This window comes from Eubalaena glacialis, chromosome 2, assembly GCF_028564815.1.
Source record: "Eubalaena glacialis isolate mEubGla1 chromosome 2, mEubGla1.1.hap2.+ XY, whole genome shotgun sequence".
Taxonomy (NCBI): domain Eukaryota; kingdom Metazoa; phylum Chordata; class Mammalia; order Artiodactyla; family Balaenidae; genus Eubalaena; species Eubalaena glacialis.
In genome coordinates this window covers 95,690,002-95,709,885 of record NC_083717.1, presented here as the reverse complement: position 1 = coordinate 95,709,885, position 19,884 = coordinate 95,690,002, and positions in this window count along the sequence as shown.

Sequence of the window (19,884 nt, the reverse complement as noted above, 5' to 3'; positions counted from 1 at the left end):
ATAATCCCCAAAGACCTATGGAATAGCAAGTGTGGTCTACTCAACACTCTGTAATAACCGACATGGAAAAGGACCCAAAGATCAATAGATGTATGTGTATGTGTAAATGAACAAGGTTCTGTACACCTAGAACAAAAGACCTTTTTCAATCAAATTTGCTTGATAAAAACTACAACTTAAAGACACAAACAAGAATTAAGGAGGCTAAAACTTATGGGGTTTGTCCTGGCACATTCCACTCTAATCTGCAACCTCAAAGCACAACTTGCAGCAAGGTTCTGTTTCCCTAGCAAGCAGAGTTGGCAACGTAGAAATGCTGCCACCCTAAGGCAGTTTCCTCAAACAACAGCTTTAAATCTACTGCTAATGGTCAATAATATTCACAAGGACTGCAGGGCTGTAAATGACTCATGCCCTCAAAAACTATCCTGGGGTAGGGAATGGCCATAAAAATCCAAACGGGGCAAATTTTTCAAGAAGCCAATTTGAAGTTGGGAGTTTAGCTCAATCTTAAAAAAAACATGAAAAGGACATTGATAAACGCAAAACATCGGGAATTACTAGACGCAGGCAAATCCAATCTACACAAAGGTATCACCTCACACCAGTCACAATGACCATCAGCAAAAAGTCAACAAACGATAGATGTTGAAGAAGTTGTGGAGAATAGCTTAACCTCTCGGTCTAAGTGGGATGTAAACTGGTAACAGCCAATAATAGGAACAGAATGGCAGCGCGTTTAAAGGTAAAAATTGAGTCACCATATGATCCGGAAGGCCCACTCTTGGGCCTGTCACCTGTAAAAGCCCGAATCAAAACGACACGGGATGGAGAATCGTGTCCTGCAGCAGTATTTACGATAGCCAAAACATGGAAGCAAACAAAATGTCCATCAACAGATAAATGGACAAAGAAGAAGTGGTATACGTACCGAATGGAATACTAGACTCAGGAAAAAAATGAACAGTGCCGTTTTCAGGACTACAGATGAGCCTAGAAATAATCATATTAGGTTAAGTAAGTCAAAAGGGAATGACAAATATCCTATGATATCATTTATACCTGTTATCCTAAGATTGCTACCAATGAACATATTTCCACAGAAAAAGACACTCACAGACTTATAAAACAAACGAATGGTTAGCCAAAATGAAAGTTGGGAGGATGGATAAATTAGCACTATGGGGCTAACATACATATACTGATGTACGTTAAATGTATATAAACATAAAACATATAAACTATATGAATTATAGAATCACCAATACATATAAAATATATAAAGACAAAACACCTACCAAAACATACATGGTAACATGATCTGAAGATGAACAGACATATGTAGGAATTATTGAGCAGATTCTGGACAGCCAGACAATCACAACACTCTAATTAAATTTACTCCAATAAGAAATAGAAATTAAATTTAAAAAACAAACAAAAGTAAGGAGACATAAACTTTTGGGGGCTTGTCCCAGCACATTCCCCTCTAATTTACAACCTCGGAATACTATGTCCAGGAAGACTTTGTGGCCCAAAAAACAAGAGTAGAGAACGTAATAATGCTGCGCCTTGTGGCTGTTTCCCACAACAGGAGCTTTAAACCCAGTGCTAATGGTTGCTTAATAGTCACAAGGATTGCAGGGCTGAAAATGACACCTGCCCTCAAAAAATGCCCTGGTGGAGGGAATAGGCAAGAAAATTCAACACATGACACATTTTTCAAGAAGTCAATATGAAGAGGGAAGTTGTACTCACTCTTTAAAAAAAGGAAAAGAAAAAAATGGACATGAATAAAGCTCAGTATAAGGAATTATTAGCCACATGCAAACCCAACCTCCAAAAAGGTTTCAGCTCACACCAGTCAAATGACCATCAGCAGAAAGTCTACAGACTATACATGCTGAAGGGGATTTAGAGAACTGTGTACCATCTAGCTGCTGGTGGGATGTAATTGGTAAGAGCACTAACGAAAACTGAATGGAGCTACTTTAAAAGGTAAAAATTGAGCTACCATATGATGCGGCAGGGCACCTTTTGGGCCTATAACCTAAGACCACCAGAATCGGAAAGACAGAGGCAGGCAAATGTGCACGGCAGCAATATTGAAAGAGCCAAGATATGGAAGCAAAAAAAGGGTCCAAAAACAAATGAATGGACAAAGAAAAAGTGGTATACGGACAGAATGGAATAGTAACCTCGGTAAAAAAATGAACAATGCCATTTTGAGGAATACAGATGAGCGTAGAAATAATCATATTAGGTTAAGTAAGTCACAAGGGAATGACAAATATCCTATGATATCATTTATACATGTTATCCTAAGACTGCTACCAATGAACGTATTTCCACAAAAAAAGACAACACCCACTTATACAACAAACTAATGGTTCACCAAAATGAAAGGTGGGAGGATGGATAAATTAGGATTATGGGGCTAACATACATATACTAATGTATGTTAAATGTATATAAACATATAATATATAAACTCTATGAATTATATAATCACCAATACATATAAAATATATAATGAGTAAACACCTACCAAATACCGAGGGAGGTCTACTCAACATTCTGAATAACATACATGGTAACAGGATCCGAAGATGAACAGACATATGTATGAATCATTGAGCAGATTGTGTACAGCCAGGCAATCACAACACTCTAATCAAAATTACTCCGATAAGAAATATAAAATAAATTTAAAAAAACAAACATTACTAAGGAGACATAAACTTCTGGGGGCTTGTCCCAGCACATTCCCCTCTAATTTACAACCTCGGAACACTACCTCCAGGAAGACTCTGTTACCCTAGTAACAAGAGGTGAGAACGTAATAATGCTGCCGCCTTGTGGCTGTTTCCCACAACAGCAGCTTTAAACCCAGTGCTAATGGTTGCTTAAGAGTCACAAGGACTGCAGGGCTGTAAATGACACCTGCCCACAAAAAATGCCCTGGGGTAGGGAATAGGCAAGGAAATTCAACACATGACAAATTTTTGAAAGAGGCAATATGAAGAGGGAAGTTGTACTCACTCTTTAAAAAAAAAGGAAAATAAAAAAAAAAGAGCATGCCTAAAGCTCAGTATACGGAATTATTAGCCACATGCAAATCCAACCTCCAAAAAGATTTCAGCTCACACCAGTGAAATGTCCATCAGCTAAAAGTCTACAAACTATAAATGCTGAAGGGGTTTTAGAGAACTCTGTACCTTCTAGCTGCTGGTGGGATGTAATTGGTAACAGCACTAACGAAAATTGAATGGAGCTGCTTTAAAAGGTAAAAATTGAGCTACCACATGATGCGGCAGGGCACCTTTTGGGCCTATAACCTGAGACCACCAGAATCGGAAAGAATGAGGCAGGCAAATGTGCACTGCAGCAATATTGAAATAGCCAAGACATGGAAGCAAAAATAAGGTCCATAAACAGATGAATGGACAAAGAAGACGTGGTATATGGACAGAATGGAATATCAGTCACGAAAAAAAATAAAAGAACAGCATAGGCAGCACCACAGATGAGCCTAGACATAATCACGCAACGTGAAGTAAGTCAGAATGCGAAAGACAAATGTCCTATGATATCACTTACGTTATCTGAAAATTCATAAAAATGAACATATTTCCATAGAGAAAGACAATCTCAGATTGAGAAGACAAACTTATGGTTAAGCCAATGAAAAGGTGTGAGGAATGGATAAATTAGGATACTCGGGTTAACACACATATACTAATACATATAAAATATATAATCCCCAAAGACCTATGGAATAGCAAGTGTGGTCTACTCAACACTCTGTAATAACCGACATGGAAAAGGACCCAAAGATCAATAGATGTATGTATATGTGTAAATGAACAAGGTTCTGTACACCTAGAACAAAAGACCTTTTTCAATCAAATTTGCTTGATAAAAACTACAACTTAAAGACACAAACAAGAATTAAGGAGGCTAAAACTTATGGGGGTTTGTCCTGGCACATTCCACTCTAATCTGCAACCTCAAAGCACAACTTGCAGCAAGGTTCTGTTTCCCTAGCAAGCAGAGTTGGCAACGTAGAAATGCTGCCACCCTAAGGCAGTTTCCTCAAACAACAGCTTTAAATCTACTGCTAATGGTCAATAATATTCACAAGGACTGCAGGGCTGTAAATGACTCATGCCCTCAAAAACTATCCTGGGGTAGGGAATGGCCATAAAAATCCAAACGGGGCAAATTTTTCAAGAAGCCAATTTGAAGTTGGGAGTTTAGCTCAATCTTAAAAAAACATGAAAAGGACATTGATAAACGCAAAACATCGGGAATTACTAGACGCAGGCAAATCCAATCTACACAAAGGTATCACCTCACACCAGTCACAGTGACCATCAGCAAAAAGTCAACAAACGATAGATGTTGAAGAAGTTGTGGAGAATAGCGTAACCTCTCAGTCTAAGTGGGATGTAAACTGGTAACAGCCAATAATAGGAACAGAATGGCAGTGCGTTTAAAGGTACAAATTGAGTCACCATATGATCCGGAAGGCCCACTCTTGGGCCTGTCACCTGTAAAAGCCCGAATCAAAACGACACGGGATGGAGAATCGTGTACTGCAGCAGTATTTACGATAGCCAAAACATGGAAGCAAACAAAATGTCCATCAACAGATAAATGGACAAAGAAGAAGTGGTATACGTACCGAATGGAATACTAGACTCAGGAAAAAAATGAACAGTGCCGTTTTCAGGACTACAGATGAGCCTAGAAATAATCATATTAGGTTAAGTAAGTCAAAAGGGAATGACAAATATCCTATGATATCATTTATACCTGTTATCCTAAGATTGCTACCAATGAACATATTTCCACAGAAAAAGACACTCACAGACTTATAAAACAAACGAATGGTTAGCCAAAATGAAAGTTGGGAGGATGGATAAATTAGCACTATGGGGCTAACATACATATACTGATGTACGTTAAATGTATATAAACATAAAACATATAAACTATATGAATTATAGAATCACCAATACATATAAAATATATAAAGACAAAACACCTACCAAATACCAAGGGAGGTCTACTCAACATTCTGTAAAACATACATGGTAACAGGATCCGAAGATGAACAGACATATGTAGGAATTATTGAGCAGATTCTGGACAGCCAGACAATCACAACACTCTAATCAAATTTACTCCAATAAGAAATAGAAATTAAATTTAAAAAACAAACAAAAGTAAGGAGACATAAACTTTTGGGGGCTTGTCCCAGCACATTCCCCTCTAATTTACAACCTCGGAATACTACGTCCAGGAAGACTTTGTGGCCCAAAAAACAAGAGTTGAGAACGTAATAATGCTGCGCCTTGTGGCTGTTTCCCACAACAGGAGCTTTAAACCCAGTGCTAATGGTTGCTTAATAGTCACAAGGATTGCAGGGCTGAAAATGACACCTGCCCTCAAAAAATGCCCTGGTGGAGGGAATAGGCAAGAAAATTCAACACATGACACATTTTTCAAGAAGTCAATATGAAGAGGGAAGTTGTACTCACTCTTTAAAAAAAGGAAAAGAAAAAAATGGACATGAATAAAGCTCAGTATAAGGAATTATTAGCCACATGCAAAGCCAACCTCCAAAAAGGTTTCAGCTCACACCAGTCAAATGACCATCAGCAGAAAGTCTACAGACTATACATGCTGAAGGGGATTTAGAGAACTGTGTACCATCTAGCTGCTGGTGGGATGTAATGGGTAAGAGCACTAACGAAAACTGAATGGAGCTACTTTAAAAGGTAAAAATTGAGCTACCACATGATGCGGCAGGGCACCTTTTGGGCCTATAACCTAAGACCACCAGAATCGGAAAGACAGAGGCAGGCAAATGTGCACGGCAGCAATATTGAAAGAGCCAAGATATGGAAGCAAAAAAAGGGTCCAAAAACAAATGAATGGACAAAGAAAAAGTGGTATACGGACAGAATGGAATAGTAACCTCGGTAAAAAAATGAACAATGCCATTTTGAGGAATACAGATGAGCCTACCAATAATCATATTAGGTTAAGTAAGTCAAAAGGGAATGACAAATATCCTATGATATCATTTATACATGTTATCCTAAGACTGCTACCAATGAACATATTTCCACCAAAAAAGACAACACACACTTATAAAACAAACTAATGGTTCACCAAAATGAAAGGTGGGAGGATGGATAAATTAGGATTATGGGGCTAACATACATATACTAATGTATGTTCAATGTATATAAACATATAATATATAAACTATATAATCACCAATACATATAAAATATATAATGAGAAAACACCTACCAAATACCAAGGGAGGTCTACTCAACATTCTGTATAACATACATGGTAACAGGATCCGAAGATGAACAGACATATGTATGAATCATTGAGCAGATTCTGTACAGCCAGGCAATCACAACACTCTAATCAAAATTACTCCGATAAGAAATATAAAATAAATTTAAAAAAACAAACATTACTAAGGAGACATAAACTTCTGGGGGCTTGTCCCAGCACATTCCCCTCTAATTTACAACCTCGGAACACTACCTCCAGGAAGACTCTGTTACCCTAGTAACAAGAGGTGAGAACGTAATAATGCTGCCGCCTTGTGGCTGTTTCCCACAACAGCAGCTTTAAACCCAGTGCTAATGGTTGCTTAAGAGTCACAAGGACTGCAGGGCTGTAAATGACACCTGCCCACAAAAAATGCCCTGGGGTAGGGAATAGGCAAGGAAATTCAACACATGACAAATTTTTGAAGAAGGCAATATGAAGAGGGAAGTTGTACTCACTCTTTAAAAAAAAGGAAAAGAAAAAAAAAGGGCATGCCTAAAGCTCAGTATACGGAATTATTAGCCACATGCAAATCCAACCTCCAAAAAGATTTCAGCTCACACCAGTGAAATGTCCATCAGCTAAAAGTCTACAAACTATAAATGCTGAAGGGGTTTTAGAGAACTCTGTACCTTCTAGCTGCTGGTGGGATGTAATTGGTAACAGCACTAACGAAAACTGAATGGAGCTGCTTTAAAAGGTAAAAATTGAGCTACCACATGATGCGGCAGGGCACCTTTTGGGCCTATAACCTAAGACCACCAGAATCGGAAAGACAGAGGCAGGCAAATGTGCACTGCAGCAATATTGAAATAGCCAAGACATGGAAGCAAAAATAAGGTCCATAAACAGATGAATGGACAAAGAAGACGTGGTATATGGACAGAATGGAATATCAGTCACGAAAAAAAATAAAAGAACGGCATAGGCAGCACCACAGATGAGCCTAGAGATAATCACGCAACGTGAAGTAAGTCAGAATGCGAAAGACAAATGTCCTATGATATCACTTACGTTATCTGAAAATTCATAAAAATGAACATATTTCCATAGAGAAAGACAATCTCAGATTGAGAAGACAAACTTATGGTTAAGCCAATGAAAAGGTGTGAGGAATGGATAAATTAGGATACTGGGGTTAACACACATATACTAATACATATAAAATATATAATCCCCAAAGACCTATGGAATAGCAAGTGTGGTCTACTCAACACTCTGTAATAACCGACATGGAAAAGGACCCAAAGATCAATAGATGTATGTGTATGTGTAAATGAACAAGGTTCTGTACACCTAGAACAAAAGACCTTTTTCAATCAAATTTGCTTGATAAAAACTACAACTTAAAGACACAAACAAGAATTAAGGAGGCTAAAACTTATGGGATTTGTCCTGGCACATTCCACTCTAATCTGCAACCTCAAAGCACAACTTGCAGCAAGGTTCTGTTTCCCTAGCAAGCAGAGTTGGCAACGTAGAAATGCTGCCACCCTAAGGCAGTTTCCTCAAACAACAGCTTTAAATCTACTGCTAATGGTCAATAATATTCACAAGGACTGCAGGGCTGTAAATGACTCATGCCCTCAAAAACTATCCTGGGGTAGGGAATGGCCATAAAAATCCAAACGGGGCAAATTTTTCAAGAAGCCAATTTGAAGTTGGGAGTTTAGCTCAATCTTAAAAAAAACATGAAAAGGACATTGATAAACGCAAAACATCGGGAATTACTAGACGCAGGCAAATCCAATCTACACAAAGGTATCACCTCACACCAGTCACAATGACCATCAGCAAAAAGTCAACAAACGATAGATGTTGAAGAAGTTGTGGAGAATAGCGTAACCTCTCGGTCTAAGTGGGATGTAAACTGGTAACAGCCAATAATAGGAACAGAATGGCAGCGCGTTTAAAGGTAAAAATTGAGTCACCATATGATCCGGAAGGCCCACTCTTGGGCCTGTCACCTGTAAAAGCCCGTATCAAAACGACACGGGATGGAGAATCGTGTCCTGCAGCAGTATTTACGATAGCCAAAACATGGAAGCAAACAAAATGTCCATCAACAGATAAATGGACAAAGAAGAAGTGGTATACGTACCGAATGGAATACTAGACTCAGGAAAAAAATGAACAGTGCCGTTTTCAGGACTACAGATGAGCCTAGAAATAATCATATTAGGTTAAGTAAGTCAAAAGGGAATGACAAATATCCTATGATATCATTTATACCTGTTATCCTAAGATTGCTACCAATGAACATATTTCCACAGAAAAAGACACTCACAGACTTATAAAACAAACGAATGGTTAGCCAAAATGAAAGTTGGGAGGATGGATAAATTAGGACTATGGGGCTAACATACATATACTGATGTACGTTAAATGTATATAAACATAAAACATATAAACTATATGAATTATAGAATCACCAATACATATAAAATATATAAAGACAAAACACCTACCAAATACCAAGGGAGGTCTACTCAACATTCTGTAAAACATACATGGTAACAGGATCCGAAGATGAACAGACATATGTAGGAATTATTGAGCAGATTCTGGACAGCCAGACAATCACAACACTCTAATCAAATTTACTCCAATAAGAAATAGAAATTAAATTTAAAAAACAAACAAAAGTAAGGAGACATAAACTTTTGGGGGCTTGTCCCAGCACATTCCCCTCTAATTTACAACCTCGGAATACTACGTCCAGGAAGACTTTGTGGCCCAAAAAACAAGAGTTGAGAACGTAATAATGCTGCGCCTTGTGGCTGTTTCCCACAACAGGAGCTTTAAACCCAGTGCTAATGGTTGCTTAATAGTCACAAGGATTGCAGGGCTGAAAATGACACCTGCCCTCAAAAAATGCCCTGGTGGAGGGAATAGGCAAGAAAATTCAACACATGACACATTTTTCAAGAAGTCAATATGAAGAGGGAAGTTGTACTCTTTAAAAAAAGGAAAAGAAAAAAATGGACATGAATAAAGCTCAGTATAAGGAATTATTAGCCACATGCAAAGCCACCTCCAAAAAGGTTTCAGCTCACACCAGTCAAATGACCATCAGCAGAAAGTCTACAGACTATACATGCTGAAGGGGATTTAGAGAACTGTGTACCATCTAGCTGCTGGTGGGATGTAATTGGTAAGAGCACTAACGAAAACTGAATGGAGCTACTTTAAAAGGTAAAAATTGAGCTACCATATGATGCGGCAGGGCACCTTTTGGGCCTATAACCTAAGACCACCAGAATCGGAAAGACAGAGGCAGGCAAATGTGCACTGCAGCAATATTGAAATAGCCAAGATATGGAAGCAAAAAAAGGGTCCAAAAACAAATGAATGGACAAAGAAAAAGTGGTATACGGACAGAATGGAATAGTAACCTCGGTAAAAAAATGAACAATGCCATTTTGAGGAATACAGATGAGCCTACCAATAATCATATTAGGTTAAGTAAGTCAAAAGGGAATGACAAATATCCTATGATATCATTTATACATGTTATCCTAAGACTGCTACCAATGAACATATTTCCACCAAAAAAGACAACACACACTTATAAAACAAACTAATGGTTCACCAAAATGAAAGGTGGAAGGATGGATAAATTAGGATTATGGGGCTAACATACATATACTAATGTATGTTCAATGTATATAAACATATAATATATAAACTATATAATCACCAATACATATAAAATATATAATGAGAAAACACCTACCAAATACCAAGGGAGGTCTACTCAACATTCTGTATAACATACGTGGTAACAGGATCCGAAGATGAACAGACATATGTATGAATCATTGAGCAGATTGTGTACAGCCAGGCAATCACAACACTCTAATCAAAATTACTCCGATAAGAAATATAAAATAAATTTAAGAAAACAAACATTACTAAGGAGACATAAACTTCTGGGGGCTTGTCCCAGCACATTCCCCTCTAATTTACAACCTCGGAACACTACCTCCAGGAAGACTCTGTTACCCTAGTAACAAGAGGTGAGAACGTAATAATGCTGCCGCCTTGTGGCTGTTTCCCACAACAGCAGCTTTAAACCCAGTGCTAATGGTTGCTTAAGAGTCACAAGGACTGCAGGGCTCTAAATGACACCTGCCCACAAAAAATGCCCTGGGGTAGGGAATAGGCAAGGAAATTCAACACATGACAAATTTTTGAAGAAGGCAATATGAAGAGGGAAGTTGTACTCACTCTTTAAAAAAAAGGAAAAGAAAAAAAAAGGGCATGCCTAAAGCTCAGTATACGGAATTATTAGCCACATGCAAATCCAACCTCCAAAAAGATTTCAGCTCACACCAGTGAAATGTCCATCAGCTAAAAGTCTACAAACTATAAATGCTGAAGGGGTTTTAGAGAACTCTGTACCTTCTAGCTGCTGGTGGGATGTAATTGGTAACAGCACTAACGAAAACTGAATGGAGCTGCTTTAAAAGGTAAAAATTGAGCTACCACATGATGCGGCAGGGCACCTTTTGGGCCTATAACCTGAGACCACCAGAATCGGAAAGACAGAGGCAGGCAAATGTGCACTGCAGCAATATTGAAATAGCCAAGACATGGAAGCAAAAATAAGGTCCATAAACAGATGAATGGACAAAGAAGACGTGGTATATGGACAGAATGGAATATCAGTCACGAAAAAAAATAAAAGAACGGCATAGGCAGCACCACAGATGAGCCTAGAGATAATCACGCAACGTGAAGTAAGTCAGAATGCGAAAGACAAATGTCCTATGATATCACTTACGTTATCTGAAAATTCATAAAAATGAACATATTTCCATAGAGAAAGACAATCTCAGATTGAGAAGACAAACTTATGGTTAAGCCAATGAAAAGGTGTGAGGAATGGATAAATTAGGATACTGGGGTTAACACACATATACTAATACATATAAAATATATAATCCCCAAAGACCTATGGAATAGCAAGTGTGGTCTACTCAACACTCTGTAATAACCGACATGGAAAAGGACCCAAAGATCAATAGATGTATGTATATGTGTAAATGAACAAGGTTCTGTACACCTAGAACAAAAGACCTTTTTCAATCAAATTTGCTTGATAAAAACTACAACTTAAAGACACAAACAAGAATTAAGGAGGCTAAAACTTATGGGGGTTTATCCTGGCACATTCCACTCTAATCTGCAACCTCAAAGCACAACTTGCAGCAAGGTTCTGTTTCCCTAGCAAGCAGAGTTGGCAACGTAGAAATGCTGCCACCCTAAGGCAGTTTCCTCAAACAACAGCTTTAAATCTACTGCTAATGGTCAATAATATTCACAAGGACTGCAGGGCTGTAAATGACTCATGCCCTCAAAAACTATCCTGGGGTAGGGAATGGCCATAAAAATCCAAACGGGGCAAATTTTTCAAGAAGCCAATTTGAAGTTGGGAGTTTAGCTCAATCTTAAAAAAAACATGAAAAGGACATTGATAAACGCAAAACATCGGGAATTACTAGACGCAGGCAAATCCAATCTACACAAAGGTATCACCTCACACCAGTCACAATGACCATCAGCAAAAAGTCAACAAACGATAGATGTTGAAGAAGTTGTGGAGAATAGCGTAACCTCTCGGTCTAAGTGGGATGTAAACTGGTAACAGCCAATAATAGGAACAGAATGGCAGCGCGTTTAAAGGTAAAAATTGAGTCACCATATGATCCGGAAGGCCCACTCTTGGGCCTGTCACCTGTAAAAGCCCGTATCAAAACGACACGGGATGGAGAATCGTGTCCTGCAGCAGTATTTACGATAGCCAAAACATGGAAGCAAACAAAATGTCCATCAACAGATAAATGGACAAAGAAGAAGTGGTATACGTACCGAATGGAATACTAGACTCAGGAAAAAAATGAACAGTGCCGTTTTCAGGACTACAGATGAGCCTAGAAATAATCATATTAGGTTAAGTAAGTCAAAAGGGAATGACAAATATCCTATGATATCATTTATACCTGTTATCCTAAGATTGCTACCAATGAACATATTTCCACAGAAAAAGACACTCACAGACTTATAAAACAAACGAATGGTTAGCCAAAATGAAAGTTGGGAGGATGGATAAATTAGGACTATGGGGCTAACATACATATACTGATGTACGTTAAATGTATATAAACATAAAACATATAAACTATATGAATTATAGAATCACCAATACATATAAAATATATAAAGACAAAACACCTACCAAATACCAAGGAAGGTCTACTCAACATTCTGTAAAACATACATGGTAACAGGATCCGAAGATGAACAGACATATGTAGGAATTATTGAGCAGATTCTGGACAGCCAGACAATCACAACACTCTAATCAAATTTACTCCAATAAGAAATAGAAATTAAATTTAAAAAACAAACAAAAGTAAGGAGACATAAACTTTTGGGGGCTTGTCCCAGCACATTCCCCTCTAATTTACAACCTCGGAATACTACGTCCAGGAAGACTTTGTGGCCCAAAAAACAAGAGTTGAGAACGTAATAATGCTGCGCCTTGTGGCTGTTTCCCACAACAGGAGCTTTAAACCCAGTGCTAATGGTTGCTTAATAGTCACAAGGATTGCAGGGCTGAAAATGACACCTGCCCTCAAAAAATGCCCTGGTGGAGGGAATAGGCAAGAAAATTCAACACATGACACATTTTTCAAGAAGTCAATATGAAGAGGGAAGTTGTACTCTTTAAAAAAAGGAAAAGAAAAAAATGGACATGAATAAAGCTCAGTATAAGGAATTATTAGCCACATGCAAAGCCACCTCCAAAAAGGTTTCAGCTCACACCAGTCAAATGACCATCAGCAGAAAGTCTACAGACTATACATGCTGAAGGGGATTTAGAGAACTGTGTACCATCTAGCTGCTGGTGGGATGTAATTGGTAAGAGCACTAACGAAAACTGAATGGAGCTACTTTAAAAGGTAAAAATTGAGCTACCATATGATGCGGCAGGGCACCTTTTGGGCCTATAACCTAAGACCACCAGAATCGGAAAGACAGAGGCAGGCAAATGTGCACTGCAGCAATATTGAAATAGCCAAGATATGGAAGCAAAAAAAGGGTCCAAAAACAAATGAATGGACAAAGAAAAAGTGGTATACGGACAGAATGGAATAGTAACCTCGGTAAAAAAATGAACAATGCCATTTTGAGGAATACAGATGAGCCTACCAATAATCATATTAGGTTAAGTAAGTCAAAAGGGAATGACAAATATCCTATGATATCATTTATACATGTTATCCTAAGACTGCTACCAATGAACATATTTCCACCAAAAAAGACAACACACACTTATAAAACAAACTAATGGTTCACCAAAATGAAAGGTGGAAGGATGGATAAATTAGGATTATGGGGCTAACATACATATACTAATGTATGTTCAATGTATATAAACATATAATATATAAACTATATAATCACCAATACATATAAAATATATAATGAGAAAACACCTACCAAATACCAAGGGAGGTCTACTCAACATTCTGTATAACATACGTGGTAACAGGATCCGAAGATGAACAGACATATGTATGAATCATTGAGCAGATTGTGTACAGCCAGGCAATCACAACACTCTAATCAAAATTACTCCGATAAGAAATATAAAATAAATTTAAGAAAACAAACATTACTAAGGAGACATAAACTTCTGGGGGCTTGTCCCAGCACATTCCCCTCTAATTTACAACCTCGGAACACTACCTCCAGGAAGACTCTGTTACCCTAGTAACAAGAGGTGAGAACGTAATAATGCTGCCGCCTTGTGGCTGTTTCCCACAACAGCAGCTTTAAACCCAGTGCTAATGGTTGCTTAAGAGTCACAAGGACTGCAGGGCTCTAAATGACACCTGCCCACAAAAAATGCCCTGGGGTAGGGAATAGGCAAGGAAATTCAACACATGACAAATTTTTGAAGAAGGCAATATGAAGAGGGAAGTTGTACTCACTCTTTAAAAAAAAGGAAAAGAAAAAAAAAGGGCATGCCTAAAGCTCAGTATACGGAATTATTAGCCACATGCAAATCCAACCTCCAAAAAGATTTCAGCTCACACCAGTGAAATGTCCATCAGCTAAAAGTCTACAAACTATAAATGCTGAAGGGGTTTTAGAGAACTCTGTACCTTCTAGCTGCTGGTGGGATGTAATTGGTAACAGCACTAACGAAAACTGAATGGAGCTGCTTTAAAAGGTAAAAATTGAGCTACCACATGATGCGGCAGGGCACCTTTTGGGCCTATAACCTGAGACCACCAGAATCGGAAAGACAGAGGCAGGCAAATGTGCACTGCAGCAATATTGAAATAGCCAAGACATGGAAGCAAAAATAAGGTCCATAAACAGATGAATGGACAAAGAAGACGTGGTATATGGACAGAATGGAATATCAGTCACGAAAAAAAATAAAAGAACGGCATAGGCAGCACCACAGATGAGCCTAGAGATAATCACGCAACGTGAAGTAAGTCAGAATGCGAAAGACAAATGTCCTATGATATCACTTACGTTATCTGAAAATTCATAAAAATGAACATATTTCCATAGAGAAAGACAATCTCAGATTGAGAAGACAAACTTATGGTTAAGCCAATGAAAAGGTGTGAGGAATGGATAAATTAGGATACTGGGGTTAACACACATATACTAATACATATAAAATATATAATCCCCAAAGACCTATGGAATAGCAAGTGTGGTCTACTCAACACTCTGTAATAACCGACATGGAAAAGGACCCAAAGATCAATAGATGTATGTATATGTGTAAATGAACAAGGTTCTGTACACCTAGAACAAAAGACCTTTTTCAATCAAATTTGCTTGATAAAAACTACAACTTAAAGACACAAACAAGAATTAAGGAGGCTAAAACTTATGGGGGTTTATCCTGGCACATTCCACTCTAATCTGCAACCTCAAAGCACAACTTGCAGCAAGGTTCTGTTTCCCTAGCAAGCAGAGTTGGCAACGTAGAAATGCTGCCACCCTAAGGCAGTTTCCTCAAACAACAGCTTTAAATCTACTGCTAATGGTCAATAATATTCACAAGGACTGCAGGGCTGTAAATGACTCATGCCCTCAAAAACTATCCTGGGGTAGGGAATGGCCATAAAAATCCAAACGGGGCAAATTTTTCAAGAAGCCAATTTGAAGTTGGGAGTTTAGCTCAATCTTAAAAAAACATGAAAAGGACATTGATAAACGCAAAACATCGGGAATTACTAGACGCAGGCAAATCCAATCTACACAAAGGTATCACCTCACACCAGTCACAGTGACCATCAGCAAAAAGTCAACAAACGATAGATGTTGAAGAAGTTGTGGAGAATAGCGTAACCTCTCGGTCTAAGTGGGATGTAAACTGGTAACAGCCAATAATAGGAACAGAATGGCAGCGCGTTTAAAGGTACAAATTGAGTCACCATATGATCCGGAAGGCCCACTCTTGGGCCTGTCACCTGTAAAAGCCCGAATCAAAACGACACGGGATGGAGAATCGTGTCCTGCAGCAGTATTTACGATAGCCAAAACATGGAAGCAAACAAAATGTCCATCAACAGATAAATGGAAAAAGAAGAAGTGGTATACGTACCGAATGGAATACTAGACTCAGGAAAAAAATGAACAGTGCCGTTTTCAGGACTACAGATGAGCCTAGAAATAATCATATTAGGTTAAGTAAGTCAAAAGGGAATGACAAATATCCTATGATATCATTTATACCTGTTATCCTAAGATTGCTACCAATGAACATATTTCCACAGAAAAAGACACTCACAGACTTATAAAACAAACGAATGGTTAGCCAAAATGAAAGTTGGGAGGATGGATAAATTAGGACTATGGGGCTAACATACATATACTGATGTACGTTAAATGTATATAAACATAAAACATATAAACTATATGAATTATAGAATCACCAATACATATAAAATATATAAAGACAAAACACCTACCAAATACCAAGGGAGGTCTACTCAACATTCTGTAAAACATACATGGTAACAGGATCCGAAGATGAACAGACATATGTAGGAATTATTGAGCAGATTCTGGACAGCCAGACAATCACAACACTCTAATCAAATTTACTCCAATAAGAAATAGAAATTAAATTTAAAAAACAAACAAAAGTAAGGAGACATAAACTTTTGGGGGCTTGTCCCAGCACATTCCCCTCTAATTTACAACCTCGGAATACTACGTCCAGGAAGACTTTGTGGCCCAAAAAACAAGAGTTGAGAACGTAATAATGCTGCGCCTTGTGGCTGTTTCCCACAACAGGAGCTTTAAACCCAGTGCTAATGGTTGCTTAATAGTCACAAGGATTGCAGGGCTGAAAATGACACCTGCCCTCAAAAAATGCCCTGGTGGAGGGAATAGGCAAGAAAATTCAACACATGACACATTTTTCAAGAAGTCAATATGAAGAGGGAAGTTGTACTCACTCTTTAAAAAAAGGAAAAGAAAAAAATGGACATGAATAAAGCTCAGTATAAGGAATTATTAGCCACATGCAAACCCAACCTCCAAAAAGGTTTCAGCTCACACCAGTCAAATGACCATCAGCAGAAATTCTACAGACTATACATGCTGAAGGGGATTTAGAGAACTGTGTACCATCTAGCTGCTGGTGGGATGTAATGGGTAAGAGCACTAACGAAAACTGAATGGAGCTACTTTAAAAGGTAAAAATTGAGCTACCATATGATGCGGCAGGGCACCTTTTGGGCCTATAACCTAAGACCACCAGAATCGGAAAGACAGAGGCAGGCAAATGTGCACTGCAGCAATATTGAAATAGCCAAGATATGGAAGCAAAAAAAGGGTCCAAAAACAAATGAATGGACAAAGAAAAAGTGGTATACGGACAGAATGGAATAGTAACCTCGGTAAAAAAATGAACAATGCCATTTTGAGGAATACAGATGAGCCTACCAATAATCATATTAGGTTAAGTAAATCAAAAGGGAATGACAAATATCCTATGATATCATTTATACATGTTATCCTAAGACTGCTACCAATGAACACATTTCCACCAAAAAAGACAACACACACTTATAAAACAAACTAATGGTTCACCAAAATGAAAGGTGGAAGGATGGATAAATTAGGATTATGGGGCTAACATACATATACTAATGTATGTTCAATCTATATAAACATATAATATATAAACTATATAATCACCAATACATATAAAATATATAATGAGAAAACACCTACGAAATACCAAGGGAGGTCTACTCAACATTCTGTATAACATACATGGTAACAGGATCCGAAGATGAACAGACATATATATGAATCATTGAGCAGATTCTGTACAGCCAGGCAATCACAACACTCTAATCAAAATTACTCCGATAAGAAATATAAAATAAATTTAAAAAAACAAACATTACTAAGGAGACATAAACTTCTGGGGGCTTGTCCCAGCACATTCCCCTCTAATTTACAACCTCGGAACACTACCTCCAGGAAGACTCTGTTACCCTAGTAACAAGAGGTGAGAACGTAATAATGCTGCCGCCTTGTGGCTGTTTCCCACAACAGCAGCTTTAAACCCAGTGCTAATGGTTGCTTAAGAGTCACAAGGACTGCAGGGCTGTAAATGACACCTGCCCACAAAAAATGCCCTGGGGTAGGGAATAGGCAAGGAAATTCAACACATGACAAATTTTTGAAGAAGGCAATATGAAGAGGGAAGTTGTACTCACTCTTTAAAAAAAAGGAAAAGAAAAAAAAAGGGCATGCCTAAAGCTCAGTATACGGAATTATTAGCCACATGCAAATCCAACCTCCAAAAAGATTTCAGCTCACACCAGTGAAATGTCCATCAGCTAAAAGTCTACACACTATAAATGCTGAAGGGGTTTTAGAGAACTCTGTACCTTCTAGCTGCTGGTGGGATGTAATTGGTAACAGCACTAACGAAAACTGAATGGAGCTGCTTTAAAAGGTAAAAATTGAGCTACCACATGATGCGGCAGGGCACCTTTTGGGCCTATAACCTAAGACCACCAGAATCGGAAAGACAGAGGCAGGCAAATGTGCACTGCAGCAATATTGAAATAGCCAAGACATGGAAGCAAAAATAAGGTCCATAAACAGATGAATGGACAAAGAAGACGTGGTATATGGACAGAATGGAATATCAGTCACGAAAAAAAATAAAAGAACGGCATAGGCAGCACCACAGATGAGCCTAGAGATAATCACGCAACGTGAAGTAAGTCAGAATGCGAAAGACAAATGTCCTATGATATCACTTACGTTATCTGAAAATTCATAAAAATGAACATATTTCCATAGAGAAAGACAATCTCAGATTGAGAAGACAAACTTATGGTTAAGCCAATGAAAAGGTGTGAGGAATGGATAAATTAGGATACTGGGGTTAACACACATATACTAATACATATAAAATATATAATCCCCAAAGACCTATGGAATAGCAAGTGTGGTCTACTCAACACTCTGTAATAACCGACATGGAAAAGGACCCAAAGATCAATAGATGTATGTGTATGTGTAAATGAACAAGGTTCTGTACACCTAGAACAAAAGACCTTTTTCAATCAAATTTGCTTGATAAAAACTACAACTTAAAGACACAAACAAGAATTAAGGAGGCTAAAACTTATGGGGTTTGTCCTGGCACATTCCACTCTAATCTGCAACCTCAAAGCACAACTTGCAGCAAGGTTCTGTTTCCCTAGCAAGCAGAGTTGGCAACGTAGAAATGCTGCCACCCTAAGGCAGTTTCCTCAAACAACAGCTTTAAATCTACTGCTAATGGTCAATAATATTCACAAGGACTGCAGGGCTGTAAATGACTCATGCCCTTAAAAACTATCCTGGGGTAGGGAATGGCCATAAAAATCCAAACGGGGCAAATTTTTCAAGAAGCCAATTTGAAGTTGGGAGTTTAGCTCAATCTTAAAAAAAACATGAAAAGGACATTGATAAACGCAAAACATCGGGAATTACTAGACGCAGGCAAATCCAATCTACACAAAGGTATCACCTCACACCAGTCAGAATGACCATCAGCAAAAAGTCAACAAACGATAGATGTTGAGGAAGTTGTGGAAAATAGCGTAACCTCTCGGTCTAAGTGGGATGTAAACTGGTAACAGCCAATAATAGGAACAGAATGGCAGCGCGTTTAAAGGTACAAATTGAGTCACCATATGATCCGGAAGGCCCACTCTTGGGCCTGTCACCTGTAAAAGCCCGAATCAAAACGACACGGGATGGAGAATCGTGTACTGCAGCAGTATTTACGATAGCCAAAACATGGAAGCAAACAAAATGTCCATCAACAGATAAATGGACAAAGAAGAAGTGGTATATGTACCGAATGGAATACTAGACTCAGGAAAAAAATGAACAGTGCCGTTTTCAGGACTACAGATGAGCCTAGAAATAATCATATTAGGTTAAGTAAGTCAAAAG